This window comes from Triturus cristatus, chromosome 2_2 (genome assembly GCF_964204655.1).
Source record: "Triturus cristatus chromosome 2_2, aTriCri1.1, whole genome shotgun sequence".
In the NCBI taxonomy this organism is placed as follows: domain Eukaryota; kingdom Metazoa; phylum Chordata; class Amphibia; order Caudata; family Salamandridae; genus Triturus; species Triturus cristatus.
The window spans coordinates 1035655636-1035682369 of NC_140582.1; positions in this window are offsets into that span (position 1 = coordinate 1035655636).

The window sequence follows — 26734 nt, forward strand, 5'->3', positions numbered from 1 at the left end:
TCCGCATGAAATCATTATGGGACGTGCAATGCGCCATGCATTCGTGCCTGTGAATAAATTGATGACAATAACTGATGACATGATTTTGGATTACTGTAAAGGCCTGGCTGACGCAGTTCATTCTGTGTTTCACCAGGTTGGAGAAGAAGCTACCACACTTGAGAAGAAGCAAGCCCATGATCTGAGTCCAGGTGACTGGGTGAGGATTAAGGTGCACAGAAGAAGAAATTGCTTGATTCCAAGGTGGGGAAGGCCGAAACAAGTTATTCTGACTACAACGACTGCAGTAAAGTGTGCTGGAGTAAGACACTGGGTACATGCAAGTCATACTCTGAGAATTCCAAGTCCGAGAGAGGGAACTGGTGAAGAGTATTATGAAGAGTCAGATTCCAGTGATGGTGAAGATCCTGAAGATACAGAATCAGTGAGAAAAGAAGCAGAGAGAGCTTCAAGAGATTCACTGCGAGTATCAGAAGGAAGATCAGATTCTGATTCTGTGAAAGAGCCTGAAGTTTCGAGTAGCAGTGGAGGAAAAAGAAAAGAAAAGAGAAAACACATTGAGACTACTCCTGAATCAGAAGAGGAGGAGATTGAAGAGCCACTTGAGATTATTCTTGAAGAAACAGGGTCAGAAGAAGATAGAGAGGGACAGATTGCGGAAGACCCCCGAGGAGGTGTAGGGAACATTGATGAGGAGTTAGGTAAAGGGACAAATAGACAGCAAGAAGATTGCGTGTCGGAGACCCGAGGAGGGACAGAAGTAGGGAAGTCTCAAATAGTGGTGAAAGAATCTGTGAAAGAAAAGAAAACTGCTAAGAAACGAAAGCAAAAGGCAATTGAAACAGAATCGGATGATGAGAATGAACAAACAGAAGGTCGAGTTCTGAGAAAGAGAACTTCGATTGGAGAAAGGAGTGTTAAAGAAAAGCTGAAAAAGGTTGTGAAAGGAGATCGTTGGCCTAACAACAGAGTGAAAAGACTGAGATACAGGATAATAAGAGCAAATACATCGGGAGCTGAGCAAGTGAATGAGGTATCCAGTCAAACTTCAAAGGCTGAAGAAGAAGAATCAAGAAGAACAAAAGAACCAGTAGAAATAAAAAGAGTTAAAAGACCCAACCAAAAGTACAGATCACCGGAATGGTCTTATGTGACACTGTCTGAAGAAGGAAAAGAAGAAACAGTGACTCAAGATAATCCGGAAGTGGTCTTGAGAGAAGTGGTTGAGGAAAATACTGGTGAAATTCTGAAAATACTCTTGACTGACATCAGAGAAGAGTCAGATACTGAGGATTCGAGTGTTGGAGATCTGATACAATTTGATGTTGAAGAAATTGGAGTGAAAAACGATGAGTATCCAAACTGAGTAAAAGAAGGATTCACTTGGACTGAGTGAACAGAAAGATCTTTGAAGAAGCTGAAGAGTTTGGAATAAACGTTGGAGATTTGAAGAGTTTTAATTTCAGTAGTGGAGTAGTAGAAGTTAAAGCAGAATGGCTAATATAGAGAATAATCAAAATAGATGTGCCTTCTTAAAAAAGTGGTGCAAGATGTGCTGCTGTTGTACTGGAATATTAATGCTTCTATGGGGTGTTTTAGTTTTATTAGTTACTTTTAAGGTTGAATTTGGGATGGACACAGAAAATATGACTAATATAGAGAAGGATTCACAAAAAGAAATTCCAATTAGAAATAGTTACATACACAAAGATAGGTCAATTAACAATTTTTCTAGTAATGTTTTTTCTAGACTGTTATATGAATATGTGAAGACAATGGAAGTGAGGGATTGCTATGTCTGCATGCAGTTACCTGCATCCGTTTCAGAGGGTGTTACTTATCACCATTTACCAGCTACATATGGTATTTCTTGTAGTATTTTAAGTAGTGTTTTTTATTTGTTAGGGAAAATAGATTATAAGATGTCTAACAGAGATAGTATTTTTGGACACTTGCCAATGAACAAAGAGCTGAATCCAGCTAAAGAAGCTAACACTTTTGGTGAGATTTTTATTGAAGAAAAAGGACTAACATTAGATTACATTTTTAAGAATAATTTAACTTGCAGTTTGAAAGAAGAGGAGAAAGCTTTCCTGGATATGGTAGAGGAAAGGAGAGTGAACATGCATGAGAAAGGGGGAAAATATGAAGTGAGTGAGACAATTTGGGACATTGAGATGGGAAAAGAGTTGAGAAATGGGGCTAGTCCAACTTTGGCTCTAGATGCACCGCAGAAGGGTAAACTATGCATTACCAGAAGGAGATCCCAATATGATACATATTTTGTGGGGACTAGTGAGTGCCATGATACATACTTCGTTGCGACTGGTTGGGGTTTCAGAGGTGGAGAAGATACTATTTTTCCAGGAGTGTACTATGTTTGTGGGAACAAGGCTTATTACAAGTTGCCTGACCATTGGTATGGCACATGTTATGTGGGTTTGGTTTTTCCTAAGATTTTTCATACAGATAAAATAAGTGATGTAGAAGATATTAACCTATTAAAACGTTTTAGGAGAGAAACTTGGTCTGAAATTGTGGGTGACATTTTTGGGGTTTTGATTCCAGCAGTGGGAATTTCTTTAAATGCTTATGGAATTCGGAAATTGTCCACAGTGGTTGATCGTTTATCGACAAATACCGCAGGAGGATTTCTTTTGGTAAATACGGAATTAAGTGCCGTACGTGCCATGTCTATGCAAAATCGACTTGCCCTTGATATTCTTTTGGCTAAGGAGGGTGGAGTTTGTGGAATTTTGAAAGTTCAACATTGTTGCACTTACATTCCTGATGAAAGTAGAGACCTGAAGGTCTATATCAAAAATATTACTGATTTGCATGAAGATTTAGTACCACTTGAAACTGGGAGTTTATGGACTAAACTAGCTAATAAAATGATAGCTGTTAAGGATTTTATTGCAAAAATAGGTAGTACTATCGTAGGTAGAATATTGTTTCCCTTGTCTTGTATAATTGTTGCTTTGCTGATACTGAGATTAATGTGTGTGTGTTGTAAAAACAGGAGAGGGAAAGAAAAATTGAAAAATGAAAAGAAGAGTAAGAATTCGAAAAATTTGAAAAGAGAACCAGAAGAGATTGAATTAGAAGAATTGAGGGAGAGTGTTTATTTAGAGACAAAGAGAGATGATGAAAGAGTGACTGGTGTGTAATGTTGTCTAAGGGGAAAAGACATTTCTGATTTCTCCTAAAATGGGACTAAATTTTCACCAATTTTTTTTTGGGGTTTATTTGGTGATAAAATCACCAAAGGGGGGATTGCTGGAGCAGAGTTTTCTGTTAGAAAATTCTGGGGCTTTTTGAAGCTCTGGCATGTCTATGCGTTTTATTAATTTATTAATAATTAACAACTAATTATTTGTCTTGTGCAAGTGTGTTTCACTAATCAACCTGTTTGTCCTAACACGTGAGAAGGATACATGAGGGTTAGCATGCGTGTGCTGTTTATGTATTCACAATAACGTGCAAGTTTTCATGTTTAAACGTTGCTGTGTGCTATTTATTTTGAGCACAAAAACGCTGTCTGAATTAATGCTTTATATGTCGCAAAGCTAGATAAATGCATACACATAAGGGTGTTAGTGGGGTTAACACTGTCTAATCATTATGATGTAGTAATCTTTATTTCGTCTTTTTAATTAAAGATGGTCTATTGTGGCCTATGGAGGCCTTCATGAAATAACTGAGAATAATTTGAAGCCTGGCTGAGCTGTGGTGCAGGCGAAAATCTGTGATGTGACAAGGGAGACCTCTGCTGGAGTTCAGTTAACAGAAAAACTGACGGTAGTCCTTATATGGAAGTTTCCGGGAGGACATCAGCAAGCTTGGAGGATCTCCAAAAAGAAATGTTCGTCCTTGGTGAACAATAGAGCCTTAGAAAGAACTCTGTGCAAAAGCCGGTTTGCCGAGGGAAGTGAACTTTAACAGTTACAAAACTTGATTCCTTTTCCGAGGATTTTGTATTAAGACTTTTCTTGAGCGGAGATTTCAGGATGTTGCAGAGTTACATCCCTTCCTTCTCGTTCTGCTCAGTGATACAATTTTTGCTTGATTAATTCATGTGGGTATTCATTGTATTTTGCATTATAAAATGTTAGCTTAGGGAGGGCTCTCCTCTCACTTTCTTTCGTCGCCTTGCTGCGTGAACTTGCGTTGCTGAGGACTGATGCTGAGGACCTTATCCTGAAAAGACTTTTGAGAGACTGGTCCTGACCCGTTCTGACACTAGTTAGAATAGGTAACTATGAGAAATGATTTATTCTGATTTACTCTGACTAATTTTAGATAAAGCAATATAACTTTTAAACATGGTGTTGGTTGTTTCTTTCCTTGTCAATTATTGAAGACTTTATGATTATTGTTTATAGATTGTTTATATTATGTTAGGCAACCACTAAACTGGTCCTATCGCCTAGATATAGATGCAGGGTGCTTTAGGAGTTTCCTTCCCACAGGTTTGCTGCTGGTAGAGTATTGGAGCATATGTTTGTGAAATGGGCCCTAGTGTATGATGAATGCATGTGCGTGTAACTGTGAAATTACTCTATCTGTGGTAGTGGGCATATTTTAGGTACCCTGATCTGTAGCACAGTGCAGCTATGCATGCTGAGCCGCGCATAGCATGTAACTGTTTCACATATGGTATGTGAAATATCTTTTCATCCCTGGGGATGAGGGGGGATCAGGGTGGTACTGCCAAAATTCGATAGAATTCCAAAATCAATTATTCGTGTATTTAAAGCATGGCGCTATTGCCTCATACGCAGAAACACCACGTGCATTACATTCGACAATACTTGGGACCTCACTTGAAGTCTTACACACTGCCCAGTTGGTATCCAGGCCATCAGAGGCGTGGCATCTGCTCGCCTGGCAGAGACGAGCTGTCAGATCCAGAGATCCCTGTCGGTCTGGCAGGGATACCTCTGTCTTCAGAGAGCTGCTGATGCGGTGCCTCTATTTAAGGCACTGCTCCGAAAAGTATTTTCTTCTGCAGGAACAAACCCCCATAGCAGATGTTTGTTGTCGCAGAAATGAATAACAATGGCCCAGAAATGTAAGGAGCTTTCACCTTGTGTGTGTGTGAGGGGGGGGGGGGGGCACTGTGTGATTTGCCTTCCCAGGATTGCCATGTTTTCAAGGCTGCCCTGGGTTGGAAAGATAAGTATCTGCTGCCCTGCCTTAAACAGGGTAGGGTGAGCATCACTAGGATCAAACATTCCTGTGGTGTATGGACCGCTACTTCAAGGGTTTCCGCCAGCAGACATCCAGCAGCTTGCCGCCTCAAATTGGGTGAGGGGAATACAAGTTTTGCAAAACCACCACACTCTGGACTTCTTACTCCCTGCCTGCAGATTTAGCCAGGAAAAAACAGTCAATATCTGCACAAGGTAAGGGCTCAGAATGAGGAAAATACATATGGGAATCAGTGTGCAGCTATCAGTTCCTGATTCTTTTTAATTGTCAAGTGAAAAACTCGGGATGGGCTGCTACTTAGTGTCCACTGACGAGGTCTCTCATCAATTGGAAATTTACATAGGGATTTAAGGGTACAGGTATTCATGAACAGTACCCATTCAAAGATGGCGCACATTCTGAAATCATACAATCTGCAAGTACACTGTACTTGGTTAATGTTAGTTAATGGGGCTAAAAACTCTCTGCGCCGCATATCGATAAATATTGCATACATTCAATATGAGAATGGAAGTAAAAATACGGCCAAGTGTGAAATGAATCCAGTTTGAATTATGAGCTATGTAGCAAGAGAAAGGTTAGAAACCATGAATGGACGAATGAACAAATGAAGGTTCATGCATATGCGCTCCAGCATTGAAACTATTGACAGTAACGGACAACAGGTAACAGAATGCCACAGCAGATGAAATGTTCCTAGGCAGCACAAAGGAACAGGCAACATTTGAACAGAGTTCTGCATGTCATTGTCTATGTAAATTCATAGGTGAACCAAGTCATTGTGTCCGGCGCTAGATGCTCTCACTATGTTTCAGTCAGTTTTCGAGCACACCTAATACATTTCTTTAAAAATACCGAAACATGTAAAAAAAACTTCTGATTATATTATATAAATTCTTTGGTGCCTATTCACAAAGCGAAATGTACGCATGTAAAATTACTCACATGTAAATCTACTCCTGCACCAATGTGTAAATTTACACTTTTGTGTTATTCACCATTTCCGAGTGCAAATTTACACAGAAGCATAGTCTTACATGTCTCCACCCTCTCATTTCAAGGGTTGAAGACTTCTAAGACTGAATTTATGCTACTAATAATAACTTTTCACATGTAGTTGGAGATCTGCCACAATGGTGGTGATCTCCCTATGGGAAATATTAGATTTGGGGGTCTCTAGTTGGCACAGGTATGTACTTGTGACAAATAGAGACCCTTGCCTCTAGTGAGGGTAAGGGGTACACTCCAAAAATAACACCTGCTCACCCCCTTGGTAGCTTGGCACAAGCAGACAGGCTTATCTCAGAGGCAGTGTGTAAAGCATTTGTGACCACATACAGTAACCATGTGACAACATTACAGATGGACACCACACAAGGTTTTATATCAAAATGAAGTATACTTCATATAGATTTACACAAGACCATAAACGACAAAAATACACAATACTATTACTTTAAGATGGTAGTTTTTAGCTTAGCTCAGTTCAGTTCTTAAGATGTGACACTTTGCGTCAATGTACCTTACGATGCGTTGCGCTTCCACGACAAGCAATGTCGCAGCGATGGAAATGCGGCAAAGTTCTGGTGCAAAGAAATAAAGACGTGAAGATCTTCCAGATGCGGCACGCTTCTACGGAGATGCGAGAAGTTCTCGGTTCGATGCCTGGACTGCAGCGGCGACACCCTTGTTCAGAAGTGCGACGGCAGGCAGCAGCGCCGGCGACACGCTTCCTCTTTGTTGTGAGACGCTTCTCTCGATGTGCTGCAGTGCGGCAACTCCAGCGGCGACACCCTTGTTCAGAAGTGCGATGGCAGCAGCAGCGACGGCGACACACTTCGGCTTCGTTGAGTCGCGCTTCCAGCTCCTTTGGACAAGCAGTCCCTCAGAAGGTCCAAAAGAGCAGCAGGCACTTCCAAAGAACTCTGGGTAGCTGGGGGTTGAAGTCTGTTGTCTCTGAGACTCCAGCAGGAGGCAAGCTCTGTTCCAAGCCCTTGGAGATCCTTACAAGTTGAAATAAGCACACAAAGTCTCTTCTCCTTCCTTTGGCAGTCAGGCAAACCACTGCAGGCCCATCCCCCAAGCAGAACTTCAGCTTAGGAATAGTCTCTTCTCAGTTTCTTCAGGTTCCGCTCCTCAGTAAAGGTTTCTTCTTGTTCCAAAAGTGATCTAAATTCTTGGGATCAGGGTCCCACTACTTATATCCCAAAATCCTTTGTCCTCTGAGGGCAGAGGGGCCTTTGCCCAGTCCAAACCAGTTCTGGAGCACTCTGTTTACATGACTCCTTCTTTCCTTTCACAGTGCAGGGCAGACACATCAGACGCCCCACAGGAGGTGGAGCCAGCATTGTGGAGGGAAAGCACAGCCCTGGAGCACTTTGTTGACATGATTCCTTCTCTCCTTTCACAGTGCAGGGCAGAGACATCAGACGCACCACAGGGGGTGGAGCCAGCACTGTGGGGGGCAGGCACTGTCCTATTCAGGTCCCAGGTGCAACTCCTCCCTCCCATCTAGATGCAGATCTCGCTATTCACAACTGGGTGGACTCACCCTGTCTCCTGGAATCCCCCAGCCCTGTCACTCAAACTCCAGACAAGGAATACACAACCTAGCAGAGGCAGGTTTGAATGGTTAGACAAGAAAATATCTACTTTCTAAAAGTGGTATTTTCAAACACAGAATGTTAAAACCAACTTCACTAAAAGATGTATTTTATCATTCTGAGTTCAGGCATACTAAATTCGAATTTCTACCATGTTCGCTGAATCAGTTGAGATTATAAACATGTAATAATCTAACAGCCCATTCTGGCCTATGGAGAACAGGTAGCCTTGCAATAGTGAAAAACGAAAATGGCTGTAATTCACTATTAGGACATGCCACACACATCAGGGCATGTCCTACCTTATACTTGCACCCTGCCCTTGGGCCTACCATAGGGGGGTCTGATATGAAGAAAAGGGAAGGTTTAAGGACTGGCAAGTGGGTGCAATTGCCCAGTCAGCATGACAGTTCCAAACTGCACACAGGCTCTGCAATGGCAGACCTTAGACACATTTTACAGGGCTGCTTCTGTGGGTGGCACAAACAGTGCTGCAAGCCCACCAGCAGCATTTGGATTTACAAGCCCTGGGCACTCCTGGTGCACTGTACTAGGGTCTGACAGGTAAACCAAACCAACTAATCATGGAATCACTAATTCATACATCAATTTACAATAGGGAGAGCATATGCACGTTAGCACTGATCAACAGTGGTAAAGTGCCAAGAGTCATAAATCTGCCAACAACAGGTCAGAAAAATATAGGAGGAAGGCAAAAATTTCAGGGATGACCCTGCAAAAAGGGCCAAGTCCAACAGGAAAGTATTGGGAAAGTTATTCAAGTTTATTACTGTTTTACAAAAATGCAAATATTTTAATATAAAATATAAATGTACAGTCATTTTTAAATAGCTGGTATTCATACAGACTAATAAAATAGCATTTTACATCACATCAACTCATTAAATTAAATGTGCAATAAATAATTAACTCTTACAGTTATCAGAAAGAACCAAATGGTTCAATTTGGCAAGGGAAGACAGATAACCATTGACTCCAATGGGGTTTGCAGAACACAGCCTTCCTACCCTAAATAAATCACAAAATGTATCCTATTACCTTGCCAAAGCCTGGCCAAAATAGTGAGTTACAAAGTTATGTATGGTATACCTTTCCTGTATCGATAGATCAGCAATTGTAGTAGTAACAGTAGAATGCTTCATCATCAGGTCGCATCCAGTTCTCTTGAACCCAGGATGGGTTCAACCGTATTCAAGTGAGCACTTACAAGATTATTGTCTGAGATCTATAATAAAAATACACACAACATTTATCTGGCATGATTCCTGCAGCAGGGTAGCGATGGTAAAAATGTATCCCTCAACCACACAGGGAGGTTTGTCATTACCTAATCTGGAACATTATTATTTAGCGGCACAACTTCAATGGGTAGCACGCTGGCTCAGCGCCCGCAAACTTGGGGACACGGCGACAGTAGTGCCTGAGCACACCCAGCCTCAAATAGTGACGCTCTTCCATCCTAACAGGAGAGGAAGTCCCCCTGAGCAATTGTTGTTGAAGGTGGCTTATCAGTGCTATCACCGCTGCCTTCGCCTCACACACCAGCTTGTGCCCTATGCACCCTGTCTGCCTATCCTGGGCACCCCTAGAAGGCACCGAGCGTAAACCAGGGTGGAATACACACACTGGGAGGAGGCGGGCATATTAACAGTGGGAGACATATAATGATGGACAACTTGTCCCATTTGAGGAATTGGCGGAAAGTTCTGGCTTACCACATAGACAGTTCCTTCTACATGCCGCGGTGTCTCGTACACTAAATACACAGTGGGGTACTACAACACAGGAACCTGTCACACATCTTACCATACAATATTTGCACAAGCTTGGAACTGGCCGCCACCTCACTAAATGGTTTGCGGAATCGCTCAGAGCGTACAAAGCGCCGCCACTGCTCTCTCTGGGCGCCCACTGGGATACGGACCTTCAAAGGTCAGTCACACATAGTGAATGGGGCCGCATGCTTGAGAGTCCCATACAAGTCCCCCGTAATATGCGATTTCGGCTCATACAATACTATATACACTCCACAGGGCCTACCTTACTCCTGCCAAAATAAATAAAACTTTTAATTGCGCGGAGGCCAAATGTGCTAGATGTAACGAGATAGGGTCTGACCTGCTACATGTGCTATGGTCCTGCACTGTCATACTGGACCGAAGTCACAGGGCACTGGCATTGTGTACGGAGCGGATGCTAGACTGGACATGGGATGTATGCATCTTGGGTCTCTATCGTAGATCTAAGAGACATAAAGTAACATCCAGATACATTGACCTCTGCCTCATAGTGGCTAATCTTTTACTCACACGCCACTGGAAATCACCTGAACCGCCAGCGGCCACAGCCTGGTATCACTCCCTTCTGTGCTGGGCGCAAGCAGAGATCGTTGAACTCCATCGAGAGGATGTGACAGGGACAAGAAAGAGGATAATCAGAGGCGGCTCCTTCGCTATGTCGGAGGAATGTCGCCCCACTGCTTTCTCGCAGTGCGAGAAGCAAAAATACAAAATGGTAATAACTTCTAGTTATTACCATTTTATGTTTTCATTGCCGGCGGGCAGGTGGGTTTGGCTGCTCTGCTTACGGTTTGCCCACTCCTGAGTGCGCAATGACTGTTTGGTCGGCCCTCTCGGGCTGTCCAAACCAGTCATGAGCAATTTCCCCTTCTCCAGCCTGCATGAAGAAGTAGCCCACCTCTCCAGCCCCTGGCTGACCTCCGTGTCATGGCACACAGACCAATCACAATGCTGCATTACAGCATTGTGATTGGCTTAGGGAGGGAGCCTGTCTGCCTGCTTCCTGTTCCTGTCGGAGGCAGGAGAGCAGGAGCGGAGAGCCGCGAGACCGGCCTCGAGGTACGTTTTTTTAATTATGAGCCCCCTCCCCTACCGCGCGACCCCCTTCTATCCCTGCACGCCCGCTCCCCCCCACCCACGAGCCATGCCAGCCGCAACTGAGGATAATGCCTTGACGTTGACAGGTAACACTATCTTTCTTATGTGAAAGAGGATACTTGATCCTTTGAGGGCCATTAAGCATCATGGCCCTACATACCCAGTAACCAGGCACTTTGCAGATGGCTACGAGTCAAAAGCTCGCCTAATTAGGTTCGATAGTGTTGATAGGGAGGCCCTACTCAGAAAAGAGGGCAACGCGACCAAAATACTAAAAAAGCTGGAGTTTAGATATATAATAGACGTAAGATATATAATAGACGTATGCACCAAACAGCCAGAGGTTTTATGTGTGGATGAAAAACTTGTTATCCATATTAAGTAGTTGGGGCAGTGATTGCCCGGGAACTCAGCTCCAGTCCCAGTGTTGTCCAAATAATTATTTTATCGGAATAGGATGCACCATTAGGTTGGGTTGTGGGAAGGCACCACACATGAAACATATGTAGATTGGCAAACACATCATGGATATAAAGATGATGCGGTCATACAATAAATATTTGAAGAAGTTGGCCCAATTTGGCAATTAGCACTTTAAACATTAATACTGTATACTATATACTGTACGTATACTGTATATATACTGTACTAAATGGGGCCCTGCAATCGCACTTGGGTAGTATTGAAAAGTCATTTATGCAACATTATTTACATATTTGAGGAGTAACCATGAAACATGAGTCACATCTAGAAACAATATGAGCTAATTGGATGTTGTATGCTACTTGAGATAGGGTACAGGCCCAAGTGCCAGGAGTTTGTATTTGAATTGCTAAGATGACTAATTTAAAAAATGTGTTCTACCCTACCCTGGCAATGAATTGACATAGGGATGGGTAATCAAGCAGATCTGTTTGTGAGGATCAACATGGTGATGTGTTAGGGTACCATAAACAATGAACCCCCCCCAAAAAAAGCTATAAATTACCTATGTACATGGATACTACGGATCATACCTCTAAGCAACAATGACCTAGCAATATAGAATGTATACATATATCTGCAAGGAATTCATATAACTATGAGTAGATATTTGCCTGATATTGATCTAATGTGTTACATGTTATTGTGCACTTTGCCAATTCATCAATCTAGCTGATATAAATTACATTTATATGCATATCACCGATATTCATGGGGTGATAAAACTTGATCCCACTAATTGAATAAGCATGGACTGAATTGGGTAGATTTCGAAAGAAGAAAGACTAATGCACTATAGTCTGCTATCTATGTTTATTATAACCCTTTTTTGTTTGATTTGACGAAGGCGCAGTGAGCCGAAACTCGTTGTCAATAAAAGTATTTGACTGCCTCGAAGAGGGAATTTTGTGCTCGGATTTCTGTGGATTTCTTATCATATATACTCTGATAGAAACACAATAAGAGCTACATTTTTCTACCGGAAATATATCCAGATTTGTACACCTTTCCTGAATGGCAAAACGTAGTTTGGTAATTGCAAATGGGCATGCATAGGTTCCAGAGTGCTTCCACCAGACAGATTGTGCGCCTTTCAATCATAGAGCGTTGTAATCGGGCAAATGTCAAGAAATTGGCAGAAGCTCATCTGACCTTGGAGGGGGGTAGATATTTGTAAAATTACTGTTTCAATTACAGTAGGCCAAATTGGTGAAAAGCTTGAAACACACGGCACCGTGATCTGAGCATCTTCCTTTTGGGTACCAGCAGCTAATGCAAATTCTGAGGAGCTGATGTGGCTGAAGAATTGTGTGGCCTCTGAAGGGCAAACCTTTCTGCCATTTTCTGGATATGCTATAATCGGGACAAAAGACCACGTTACAGAAAATTATGGAGCATTTTTGCATTTATAGATTTAGTATTTCTTATATACTTTTTAAAGTATTTTAATTTATATTTTTACATTTACAATATTTGTAAAATAGTCAATTCTGTTGTGATTTTACTTTTCAATATTATTGAAATGTATTTCCTTTTATTTAATGAAATAAATGTATATACTTTTATATATATATATTTAGTTAGTTTGATTTTTTTTTTTTAAATTAGGAATCTTAAATCTGAAACCTCCAACACTTTCCATTCTGTTGCTTAAGGTTAAAGTGGAAATAGTAAATTTGACCCATTCCAAATTCAAACACTTCCCCTGCTGTTGCTTAGGTTGAAGTGGTATTCTCCAAATCTTAACACTTTTTAGAACATTTTATTTTTAGTTGAAGTAGAAATGTTATTTTTTTTAACTTTTTTAAATGTTTCTATTAAAGGAGTTTAATTTGTTGTGTGTTATTTATTTCACATGTAAGGGCGGGAAATACAAATGAAGCTCATTTTGACATTCAAAGAACTGAGGGCCTCACTTACAAGCCCATTGTGCCGCCCGTGCGTCACTTTTTTAGACGCGGTGTTGTGTTCCTTCCTGCTCATATTTACAAGGCCACGTAAAGTCTCCTTGCATGACTTTTCATGGCCTTATAAATATGGGCCCCTTTCACGCATTACTTTGCATGAAAGGGGCATTTCATGAATGTTGCTGTGGGTGTTCCCACGCAAAATTCATGGAACCTGACACATTCCCAGACTTACAAAGTGTCGTAAACCTGGGAATGCATCATAATCCTACGCCTCCCTGGCTCAGCGAGAAGAAATACTTTTATTTCTCCTCGATTTTGTGCTCTTTCTATGTGTACTTCATCCTACAGCACACATAGAAGGAGCAAAACACCATTAATTATTGTTTTTGAGCAGGAAGGTGTGCCTCCCGGCACAACAGCAATCATCCCTGCAACCAGGCTCCCTTGCACCATGGCGCAAAGGTGTCTGCGTTGGAGCACGGCTGCTGTTTGTGTTCCAGCGCAAGGGAGAAGGACAGTAATGCGTCATATCTTATAGATACGGCGCATTCCTGCCCTTTTATTTTGATGCACAGCAACGCAGCAGGAAAGCTTGCTGCGCTGCTGTGCATCAAAATATAGTAAACGAGGCCCTGAATTTGTCAGTATAAGGTAAAAAAAAAATAAGGCAGCTGTCATACTGCACTGTGAAAAACAGGAAAATAGTGCTCAGTTGTAAAACATGTAAGCTATAATCAATTGCCTTCCTTATTACATGCATAAAGTGTTCTGTAACCACTGGGGCTACAGCATTTTGATAAATATGTATACTGTAAAAAAATAAATATACCTATTTCAAACTTTGTCTTAGAAAAAGATAGGAAGCACGTTCTCCGGGCATGTAAATAATTATTGCCCTTAAAGAAATAGTTTTAGTCCGCTAACTTCCACTGGCTATGCTCCCTGTAGGGCATCTGTATATTTAGCTTATATCACAACTACCCTTAGTGCGAGAAAGATGTGAATCTGCTGTACAACTTAAACTTCTCAGGAACAAAAGACTCCCTGTGCTCCAGTTCCCTTCCTGTTTGACAGCCATCTGTCAAAAGGAAGTAGACACCGATCAAAGCTCTGCTCAGACAAAGAGATGACTACTTCACACTGCACTTGTTCCCAGCAACTCTCTGTACATTAAATTGTCACTGATGAAAGCTCCCACAAAGGGGCATCCTGCCATCCGTTGTACCAACTAGGTATCAACTCCCTTTAAAGCTCTGACGCTTGACAGGCTACCAGAAGCCATACCCTGTGACGAGAATTCTGGGGTACTAGAGTGGCTGTGTTTTGCTTTAGCCAGAGGAGATTGGGATGAGAAAGAGCTAATCTAAAGAGAGGTAGAAATTGTGATGGCGATCTTCTTGCTGAGACAGAGATAAGGACATTGTTAAGTTTATTTCCCAGCAAGTTACAGGAACTGAGCCATCCTGCTGTAAAGTAAAGAAAGGAGAACGTGTGGGGATTCTGCAGGGATGTATTTAGAGATTTCAGCCAGGAATTATTGGGTCGAGTATGCCAGTGGCGGCTCCTGCGGAGAAGTGTCGCCACGCTGCTTGAACTGCAAGCTGGATACAAAAAAACAATGATAATAAAGTTTGTTATCATTTTGTTTTCTGTCTTCAGCTTGCAGCTGAAGCCAGGGGGGTGGGGCTGGGCTCCCTGGGTCACAAGGGGATGAGTAGTGGCAGCACCTAAAGCACGCATGACCCTTTGGCAGGCCATCTCCGGCCGGCCAAACCATCATGCACAGCCTGCCAGCCCATGTTTGAGTGCCGAATCACAGCGCTCAGGTCAATCACAACGCGGCTAAGACAGCATTGTGATTGGTCAGGGGATTCAGGGAGCCTGTGTGCTTCCAGCGGAAGGAAGACGAAGGAAGAATAGGGGACGGCCAGTGGTCGGCGGTATGAGTATGAGCTTTTATTGTATTTTGTATTATTTACCACCCCTATCTCCATCCCACCCACAACCCCCCCCCGCCTCACCATCAGTATTCGGTAACAGCTGCTACTGCAAAAACATTGGTACTGCCAGTCTTAAATAAGAAAGCTGTTTGAAGCAGGCAGATTTCAAAATGACTATTTGTTTTAAAATTCCTTTTTGCCTGCTGACGCACCATGTATTGATATTACTTCTCTAATTGAATCTCTAAAAGGCTGCTTTCATATTTGAGGAAGGTAGCTTCTTCTTGACCCACAAGACGACCCTTTCTACAGCGCTAGAATCCCTCTGGCCCCTCTACCGATACCCTGGTCTGACCATTTCGTGATTCCGATGCAAATACAGATCCCTGCTACCGAACTCAGCTTTGATACTGCTTATCGCTATCAATGTAGAAAATGGAAAAATTTCTCCCTTGACTCTTTTATTAAGAAATTTGATAACGCTGGACTTCCTGGAGGGTCTGATTGTGAAACAGCTTATAGTCAGCTACAAAAATGCATCACAACTGCTTTAGATAGCACTGCCCCGATTCGTATGCTGACTAACATCAAGAGAGCCAATAAAGCTAATCCGTGGTTCACTCACGAACTACGTCTAGCCAAATCCGCTTGTAAAAAACTTGAGCGGACATGGCGTATCAATTTTTGCCCAAAAACTAAAACCCTTTATAAAGAAGCGCAAAAAAACTATTATAGAATGATCCGAGCCTCCAAAGCATCCCACTATAACATTCGCATTATAGAAGCAGAGAATTCCTCGAAGGAGCTTTTTAAGATCTTTAAAGAAATCTCTGTAACTGCCTCTAACAATATTTCCCTTAATGATTCAGTTGATACTTGCAATAAGATCGCTAAGTATTTTTCCGGCAAGATCACTGACATCTATGCCAACTTTTCGGGCAACATAAAACCAGGACATGACTTTGCTGAGAGTGATGATGCCGCTCCCACAGATTTATGCCTGCGTAATTTCACGGTCCCTTCCCTGGAAATCTTTGTAAAAATCTGCCAAAGTATTAAATCTGGTTCCCCTCGGGATCCGGCTCCTCCCAAAATAATAGCTGCTAGTCTGGCTGTTTTGGAGCCCCACCTTAGGCACGTGCTACAAATTTCCTTTTCTACAGCCTGTCTGCCTGAAGACTGGAAAAAAGCAATCGTACTTCCAATAAAGAAAAAGCCCAATGTGAGTCAGGATACCCTAGACAATTTAAGACCTATATCTCTGCTACCTTACCTAGCCAAAGTCGCAGAGAAAATAGCAAATATTCAACTCATGGCCTATCTCGAATCCCAAAATGCTTTACACAGCTCTCAGTCTGGTTTTAGATCAGGCTATTCAACAGAGACAGCGCTCCTGAGAGCGTCTGAAACTTTACGGGAAGGCGCAGATGAGGGTAAGACCATGGCACTCATTATGCTGGACCTCAGTGCTGCGTTTGACACTGTAGCACACTTCATCTTGCTACAGTGTCTAAACAAAGCTGGGGTCACCGGGAAGGCACTGGGCTGGCTGAAAGCTTTCCTAACCAACCGGAGCTTTCAGGTTCAGAGAGGCAATTTTCTCTCGGACAGCATAGCGTTAGAACAGGGGGTACCTCAGGGCTCTGCCCTGAGTCCCACCCTGTTCAACCTGTATATGGCCCCACTGGCAGGGGTGGTCCAATCGTACGGCGTAGAGCTAGTCTCTTACGCCGACGATACTCAACTGCTGATCTCCCTGTCCCAAGTTCCCTCCTTGGCTGCTGAAAATTTTAAAACCTGCATGAGCAATCTTGCAGATTGGATGACCCAACATTGCCTCAAACTTAACGGCTCGAAGACTGAGGTGTTGATAATTGGAGGCAAGGACACTAGCTGGACCAAGGAGTGGTGGCCATCCTGTCTGGGGCCTCTGCCTACTCCCGGCAGAGAAGCAAAGAATTTAGGTGTCTGGGTGGATACCAAACTCTCCTTTGACAGCCATGTAAATAAAATTGTAGGGAAGTGCTTTGGGGTCATGAAAACTCTCAACCGTACCCTGGACCTTCTCCCTTTGGAGGCCAGGCGTACCTTGACTCAGGCCCTAGTAACCTCTCGCATGGACTATGGCAATGTACTTCTTCTTGGTACTTCGGAAAAGAACATCAGGAGACTGCAGGTACTACAAAACTCGGCAGCACGGCTAGTATTGAGATTACCCAGAAGAGTTGCTTCTAAATCCACCTTGGCAACCCTTCATTGGCTGCCCATCAGGAAGAGAATTCTTTTTAAAGCCCTTCTTTTATGCTTTAGAATTATCTCTCACAGTGCACCGTCCTACTTGTCTGACCTAGCTGTCCCATATGAGCCTAACAGAGCACTTCGCTCGATGGGAAAGGGCCTCCTCATGATCCCCCGTATAAAAAAATCCAGAATGGGAGGTCGATCTTTTCGTTCCCTGGCAGCAACCAAATGGAACACCCTTCCCATCAATATTAGGTTAGCAAAAAATGAAGCCACCTTCAGGAAACTTCTAAAAACACACCTATTTGCCCTTTAGGCTCTTCCCCTCCTCTGATCTCTGACTCTATTCCTCAGCGCGGGGATACGCCGGTAGGCGTCACCATGCGCTCTACAAACCCCTTTATTATTATTTATTATTATTACTGGAATTTGGACTGTAGTTTTTGACATGAGGCAGAATTTTTTTTTTTTTTCCTACTTGAGTCATGGGCTGATGGCCAAGAAACAGTCCCTGAAAGTTTAGGGATATTGGGTACATCAGAACAGGGGAATAGAACTTTTGTGCAAGTTCTAAAAGTTGGGACCTAGAGACCTTTTTATCGCTGAAAGACAGAACATGGTATGAAATCTCCCAGACGAGGACGTGAACTCAGTGCATGCGATTACTTGGCTTGTCTTGCTCAGGGTTGGTTTCTTAAAATATCTACCTAATTAGTGCTCCAAAGATTGGTGGTGCCCAGTTAAGCAACCTTCTGTATGCCGATGACCTTGCCCTCTTCAGTCTCACTTGAGTAAGGCTGCAACGATTGTTAAACAAATTATATAGCTACACCGCTACGAACAACTTGGAGGTAAACCTAAAGAAAACCCAATTGGTCATATTCAATAGAAAGCGCTATGGAGGAGGTGGTTGGACGTATAACAACTCTTGACTCGCGGTAGGAAAATCTTACAAATTCTTGGGGATTAACTTCGACTCTCGGGGCACTTTTGCCAAACATCGCAGCGACATCTCAATGAAAGCTATGGCTCTTCAAGAGAATCTTTCAAAACTTTCAAAAAAATTGGCAGGCCAGGGTTAAACCCCAATGTTGGAAGTCATGAGAGCCAAAATAGGCCCCACGTTGTCGTATGGCATTGAAATTTTTCTGGGCAAACTGAGCACAACATTAAACCAACATGTGACTAAGATCTACAAAAGAGTCTTTCATATGCCAAAATATGCATCTGTTGCACAGATCCGATTAGAACTGGGCCTTCTAAATCACGAAATGCTAAGCACAGGTGCTTATGTAAAATTTTTTTTTTTTTTTTTTTATGTAAAATTGTCTCATAAGTTAAGGCAGGCCAGAGTTGGTTCCCTCGAGTCATTGTTATGGTCAGATATTAGTTTCAGCAATCCTGGTGGGTCCTACAGTCGGTTCTTTCACGAATGTGTACAGCAATTATCAGCAAGCGATCTCTGGAACCTTAACCCCAGTAATACAGTTTTTAAAACAAGTATCAAGAAGCGCATCCGTATGTGGTCACATACTACAGACAAAGTTCTCTTCGCCAAATGTAAGCATGCATGGGAAGTAATCAACTCTTACCAGCAGGCTTCTCTTCCTCCATACTTGCCCTGCACATACTCCCTGTACTTAAAATTGCGGTTTATGGCACTCAGTTTAAGGGAATGGCATTTTGACGTCGCCCATCAGACGAGCTACAGTACAGGGGCTGCGGGGAATTGGTGGAGTCTTTGGAGCACTTTGTATGCCTATGCCCTGCATTGCTGGCCCAGCGCAGACTAAAACTGAGGCCAGAGTGGAACAGATTGGGAGTCCAGTCCTGTAGGCAGGCAATCATCGTGGCATTGAACCCAGAGAACACTGCTTTAAACATCAGCCTCACAATCTTTATACACTGTGCATATCGCAATCTTAACCAGCAAATCCCAGGTCCTATATCAACCTTGAGGAATGTGCACAGGTGACTAAAACAACGGCATATCCACGAAGTACCATTCCAGTAAAATCTGTGTACTTTGCCCCTGCAATAATACGAACTGTGGTCATGATGACCTAATATCGACCACTGATAATTGACAGTTGCTACACTGAACTGTACTTTTCCTTTAGGACACTTTTTTTCTACAACTCAGTGTCTTTACCTGTAGTTTTTAGCAGTAACTTTTATTTTATTTTTATACTACTAACTGTCTTTAATGATATTATGCTGCCATGCGGTTTTATGTACGTGATGGTTACTTTGTATTAGAAGAAATTTTATATCAATCATTTTACAACTTGAAGACAATCAATGGTTGTGTTGTGCCTTTCACTTTTATAAGCCATGAAGAGCTTCGTCTTCTTCAATCAAAGATTCCATTAAATAAGCCCCATTAGCACCCAGGCTTTCAGTTAGGTCCAATCCTCTTGTCACCTTCAATCAATCTTAGTTTGATCCAATCATCTTGTTACTTTTAATCAGCTTGTCATCGAGGATTGTCTAGGCTGTAAGGAGCACTTAAAAATGTCCTGGTTGTCCTACATTAAAGATGTTTTAGAGTTCCTGGGGAAAGCAAGTCTATTCAAAGTCCGAGTTCATATTCGTAAATAGGATATGTACACTTTAACGACCCAGTTTTTGAACAATAGATATTTGGAAGATGAAGATGTGGAATTAATCAAACCACTCTTTAGACCTTATATCATGCTGCAGTTATGCCTGATAACTGAACTCGATTCATCGAAGGTGGCTGTGTGTGTGAATAGGACACTCCTTACTTGTTGTCGGATTGGAATTATTCATTCCAAAATCTTGTTTCCCACTGGGTTGGTATTACCACTTTGTGTGTTTGTCATTGTGATGGGGTCTCTGACCAGGTATTTTTATATTTCGAATCTTTCAGCACATTGTACTGTATTTAATTAAAACGTTTTTTAATTCCTACACTGGAAAGATACAACTTTGCTCAGCATAGAACAGCTTTTTGCTTTCTATCTTTACTAAAGAGGGATGTTGTACCTATACTCTGCCTGTTGCACATAATACCTTCACATACTTGGGAATCCACATATACAGCTAACCGGTTGACCAATTAGACGGTAATCTTATGAGGGCAATTACATCTATACGGTCGAGTATTACTTTCTGGACATCCCTACCTTTATCAGCCATGGGACGAATTGCCATCTCTAAGATGGTGATGCTTCCCCGTCTCCTCTATTTTTTCGTAAATCAACCCCTGATAAGCATGGGGGGTAATGATACAGGAAATAGTGGGTCAGGCCTCCCAGGTCACTATATCCAGTACAGCTGGAATGTCCGTTGGAGTGGGGGAGACCCCAGGTCAAGAGAGGGAGATCGCAGGTGACCCCATGTGAGTACTTAGATAAGCGAACCTTGAGTTGCAGTGACCCGGCAGAGGGGGGGAGGGATAGGGAGGGATAGGGGGGGGCAGTTGGGTTGGGGGAAGCGGCTGGGAGGTGGGAGGGGGGAATTGTTTTTAAGATTGGTTTGGATAAAAGCGAATTCACCGAGACATCGATTGTAAAATATTGAAGATAATGGACGCTCCAAGGTGTTGCACTCACACATTGTTGCTCTTAGATATTAGTACGGTGAGGTTCCTCGCCTCCACAGAGGTGGACTAACTAAGGAACTGCTGGCTGAGAGGTGTGAGGCAAGATTGCTGAAGACCAAATAACAGGATTGTGGATGACGCAACAACCAGACCACTTCCAGGTGCCACGTGTTAGATTGGTCCATCGGTAATCTGTAGATATCTGTCTCACGGCTTCCTATGTCGGAGCCTCTTTGAAGCATCTGTCGATATTGTTATGTTATGCAGTGTACTGATGATGACGGAAGTTGTAATCTTGAGGAAACCAATAAAGTTTGTTTAAATCTCCCCAAATTTTTTTTTTTTTTTAAATCAACCCCTGATAGTTCCACAATCCACCTTACGCACACTGGACACACTCCTCATGGAGCTTATCTGGGGGAAGGGCCGGCGCAGGGTCAGTCTCAAGAAATTACAACTAGAATCCCATAAGGGCGGACTGGGAGTCCCCGACTTCCGAGCGTATTACTACGCAAGCCAGCTCCAATGGCTGTCATTCTGGACGGCAGGCAGAAACCTGCAGGAAATAGACTATGAAATCCGTGACCTAGACTGCAGAGCCCTACACAACTTACTCCTTCCTAAGGTAAAAATTCCTCCGGACGGGGCCCCACTGCTAAAAACTGCACTTCAATGTTGGAAGGGGGCGTTGCGCTACACCTCAGGTGCAGTTCCATATGCGAGCAATTTACCCCTCCTAGGATTACCAACCCCCGGGGGCAGACTCACGAGGACCCGTCTGCAAGATTGGGAAGAGGCCGGGGTGGTAGAGGGGGGGATCGTTTTTCGGCGATGGTACCCTACTAAACCATGACACTTTTGTGCAGAGTGCTGGGGCACCAGATTGCCTGTACTTATTGCACGCAATGATAGCTCATTACATTAAGTCGACATGGGTGCCCCAGCGCGTGGAACCCCCACAAAACGAGCTTGTGTGCATGCTTTATTATATGGGAGCGGGTGGCCACTTAGTTAAATGGTTATACACTGGCATTTGGACGCAAGCCTCTACTACACTTACTGCCCTTCGCACAAAATGGGCAGCGGCTGCGGACTTGGAAATTACTGACAAAGCTTGGGTGAGTATCTTGGAACACCCTAAGCGAGTTTCTCGCAACGCCAAACTTAAATTTATACAAACCATGATACTCCATTGGTCATATTTGACCCCAAAGAGAATCCAGCGCATGTTTCCGGAAGCCCAACACTGCTGCCCTCGATGTAAAACAGGAGAGGTGGGGTTTCTACACATGATTTGGGCCTGCCCTCACCTTATTGATTACTGGGGAAGGGTCCGGGCTACACTCGGGGAGATCACACACCTCAGAATTCTAGACAACACTCTGGAGTGCTTGCTGGGACTCCGCAGGCGCACTAATACCTTGAGGGTCCAGTTACGTTTTCTAGACCTCGCCCTAGTGTTGGCTATCAGGGCGATCACCATGAGATGGAAATCGCCCAGATGCCCCCCATTACCCACGTGGCAGGACGACATTCTCAGATGGGGCGGCGCGGAAAGTGCGGCCCTTCGACGAGAGAAGGCGAGAAGGCTACGTAAATGCCCCATCTCCATGGACTGGGACATTATGCTGGAGGAATTTAGGCAGAAAGATCTCCAACCAACACATTCCAATCCCATTCCATAATCCACCCAGCAGCCCTGTAGGTACAAGGCGGTGGACGCCATACCAATCCTATTAGCTCTACACCGGTATGTCAACAGGGTTAATAGACATCACTGAGGCGTAACTGTAATTGGATGCGAATTATCTAGGGAAGGACAGACCAGGAGGGAGGGGGGGTGGGGGGAAAATAGGGTTTTTCTTAATGAAATTGTTTTAAAATTGCGAAATGTTATTATATCTAGAGTTTATTGCGGCTTATCGATCATCGTCCATTATTTGTATTGTATTCAAACTGATTTCATTGAGTTGTATTGGCATAGGAATCTTATTGTCTAGTCTATATTGAGAAATGATTTGTGCACGATTATTAAACAAAAACGAAAATCTCACAACGTCCTGGATAGGACGCATGGCCGTTCTGATGCATTATCCAATAAAGTTTGTTTTAAAAAAAAAGAGGGATGTTGTTTGTTTCGTTGTAAGCTCCTTTTAGAATTTTCTTGAAATGCTGAAAGACAATGCAGTTTTAAAATGTGTAGTCCTATTATACTTTGGTTATCTTAACTTTTCAGTTTTGTATATGTATCGTATGTAGGTTTTACCTTTATGATTACTCTTTTAATCAAATAAAGTCTATTTCTTTCTTCATAGTGCTCTCTATGCAAATATATGCAATTTATCTCAAATGCTAAACAGCAATTCTCAGTTGGCGTGGGTTACAACATCCACGAGTGAAACAGAAATATAAATAAGCGTTTGTGAAAACTCTTGACAATAAATTTAATGTGATATTGTACTATGGCTCCCAACCCTTGTTGTTGAGAAATTCACATATTAATGCAGGCTGCATTATCATACATTTCTGCAGATAAAAAGTACATACACTGTTTGAAACTGCATATCTGCCAAATGTTTTTAAGTTCAAAAGATCTTTATTGGAGGAATAGAGGTGTCAAAAACATGAGGAAAGAAGGCTAAAATATCACAGCAGTATAATAGATAAAATAAACATATCTGTAAAAATACACATAAAATTGAGAAATAACAAATGATTGAGGCTATATGACAAAAACAATACTGGAAACAATATGCAATAAAAATGAGTTACAAAATATACAAAGGAACAAAAAGGTCTATCAGGGAGGCTTGAAAACCTCTTGTTGAGAGGGAGGCAAATGAGAAGAACGCTTAGCACAAAAATCGAGGTACAAAGTCACAGGTAGCCAAAGATCATGTCGTTTTTTAGCCAGATTAAGGGGATAAATAAAAACGGTATCTAACCTGTGGTTATGGCATACGTTGTACCACCATGCTCTCAAAGAGATATTAGCAAAATTTTTCCAATTTACAGTAATTTGTTGGAATGCGACAGCTAACAACAGGTCAACAATCTGAGCATTAAAATCAACATCGGCCCAGCAGGAAGAGAGGCTTCCTCGAAAAACATTAACAAGGGAGAAGGGAAATGCAGTGTGAAATATGGCATTAATCTGATCCTAAACTTGTGTCCAAAAGTTGTACACGGCAGTACATGAGAAAAGCATATGAAAAAGAGTAGCCTTGGGCGCCAAGCAGGACCAACAATGGTCAGGGATTAGAGGAAACTTCTTATTGAGCATATGGGGTGAAAAAAGAAGTCTGTTATAGATTTAAAAAAAAGGGTTTGCGTGAGGGAGGCAGCCCTGGAAGATTTGCGGAGTTTGGTCCACACCTTATCCCATAGAGAAGTGGGCCAAGAGACATCAAAGTTAGATTCCCATTGTTCCTCTACCTTGGATTTTGGCCTGGGGGTGAGAGTCTTGTGAAATGAGTGGTAAATAAAGGAAGCAGTATTGTGAGTACGGAGCAGGGAATGAAGGCGCAGAGTAGAGTTGGAGGAAACTGGTTGGGCGGGAGAGTTAGAGAGTTGAGTATAGGTGGACATGACTGCCCTCTTGAGCAGGAGATATTTACGGGCAAAGGAGGAGGGGAGATGGAAATTATGGCAAAGAATGGAGAAAGGTAGAAAATCAGGGCCAGAGAAAAGGTGGGAAACCCAGATCAATCCTTTTTGTCTCCAAGATATCCAGTAAAAGGGCTTATGATTAATGAGGATGCTATTATTGGGCCAAATGGTGGTATTGAGAAATTCAGCTACAGAAGAAGGAGGGCTTGGGGAAGTGGAAAGAAGAAGCTTGGCAGTGAACTTATGGATGGGAGTGAGAGTGAGCTGGGGTTTACGAGAAAATGAGAGATATTCAGCAAAAGTAAAGGGTGATAAAGAGAGACGCTCAATAACAAGCCATAGAGGTGGAGATTCAGCGAGATCTCGTAACCAAAGGGAAGCTTGCCGTAGAAGGAAAGCTTTGTGATAAGAGGGAAAATCTGGAAAATTGACCCCACCTTCTGGTTTGGGGAATTGTAGTCTAACGACATACGGGCTCTTTTACCAGACCAGAGGAAAGAAGAAAGGATAGTGTTGATTTTCCTAAAAAATTTAGCTGGAATAGGAACTGGTATATTAGAAGTAGTGTAAAGAACTATTGGAGAGAGCATCATTTTAATCGTGTCAAGGCGGCCCCACCAGGAAAGGTAAAGCGGGTGCCACCTGGAAGTGAGGTCAGACAGTCTCTGAGTACACTTGCTAAGGCATAGCGAGACAGTATCTGAAAGGGAAGGGGTAACGTGCAGACAAAGATATTTGATATGTGAGGAACTCCAAGTGAAATTGGACGCAGCAAAATCAGGTTTGAAGGTAAATTTTGTGAGGGGTAAGATTTCACACTTGTCGTTATTGAGCTTATACCCGGAAATTTGGGAGTACTCGTGAACTTCAGTAAGGAATGCAGGAATGGAGATGACAGGTTGGAAATAAAAAGAAGGATGTCATCTGCATAGGCAGCAAGTTTAATGCTTGTCTGAGAAAAATGGAAACTGTGTATATTGGGATTTTGGCGGAGCTTTCAGAGGAAGGGTTCTAAGGCCAAATTGAAGAGGAAAGGGGAAAGTGGACAGCCCTGACGGACTCCTCTACTCAAATTAAAAAAAGGAGAGATTAGGCCATTAGCACAGACCGCCGCTCTAGGATTAGAGTAAAGGAAAGAAACAAAAGAAATAAAATTAGGACCAAACCCAAACCATCTGAGGGCGGAAAAAAGAAAAGTCCATTCTACCCTGTCAAACGCTTTTTCTGCGTCCAAGGCAATTGCTGCTAAAGAGTCTTGGAATCGTGAGGATTTAGACAGGACAATAAACAAACGTCTAGTGTTATCCGTGATGAAACGACCCTTAACAAATCCAGACTGCTCGGGGCCTAATAATTCAGGAAGAAAGGGGTCTAATCTTATGGCGAGGGATTTAGCATAGATTTTGTAATCAATGTTAACTAAAGAGATTGGTCTATAATTCTTGCAAAATTGGGTATCTTTTCCTTCTTTGGGTATTATGCATATGTGGGCGTCAGAAAAAGTGCCAGAGGAGGTGCCGCTGAGGGTAAAAGAATCAATGAGAGAATGTAATCTGGGTAGAAGTAATTTAGAGAATTGCAAATAAAATTCAACTGTGAATCCATCCGGACCCGGGGCTTTGTCTTTCTGAAGTGCAGTGTGTAGTTCGAGATTAGAGATGGGTGTTTCAAGAATAGATAAATCAACAGGGAAATTGGGGGGAGCCTGAATGCTGGAGAAGAAAGTAGTGAGGGATAGGGGAGTAGGATGAGTTTCAGAAGAGTAAAGCGTAACATAGAAGTGTGAAAATTCTTCTAGAATACCAGCATCTGTGCGCCTTAGAACAAGATTAGCATCAAAAACAGACTCAATATTCAGTTTATGTTGCTTAACTTTTAAATAATTGACTAAAATCTTCCCCGCTTTGTTCTTACCCCCATAAAATTTCGAACTAGATTTCAACAGATATAACGAAGCATCATCAGTGGATTGTTTATTAAATTGCATCTTTGCTTCAATGAGAGCAGTCAAACTTTCCTGCGAGTGGGAGGTATAAAAAGAGTGCTCCAATTGTTTGATTGTAAGGAGAAGATCATTAGTACGGTTGCGGGCATATTTACGCTTTTTGGCCACAAAATCAATGATGAAACCTCTGGCTGCAGCTTTGTAAGTGTCCCAAATAACATGCTTGGGGAGATTGGGCGTGTCATTAATGGCAAAAAACTCTGTGGTGAATTCAACAAAGGAGGTTGTGAACTTGGGGTCAAG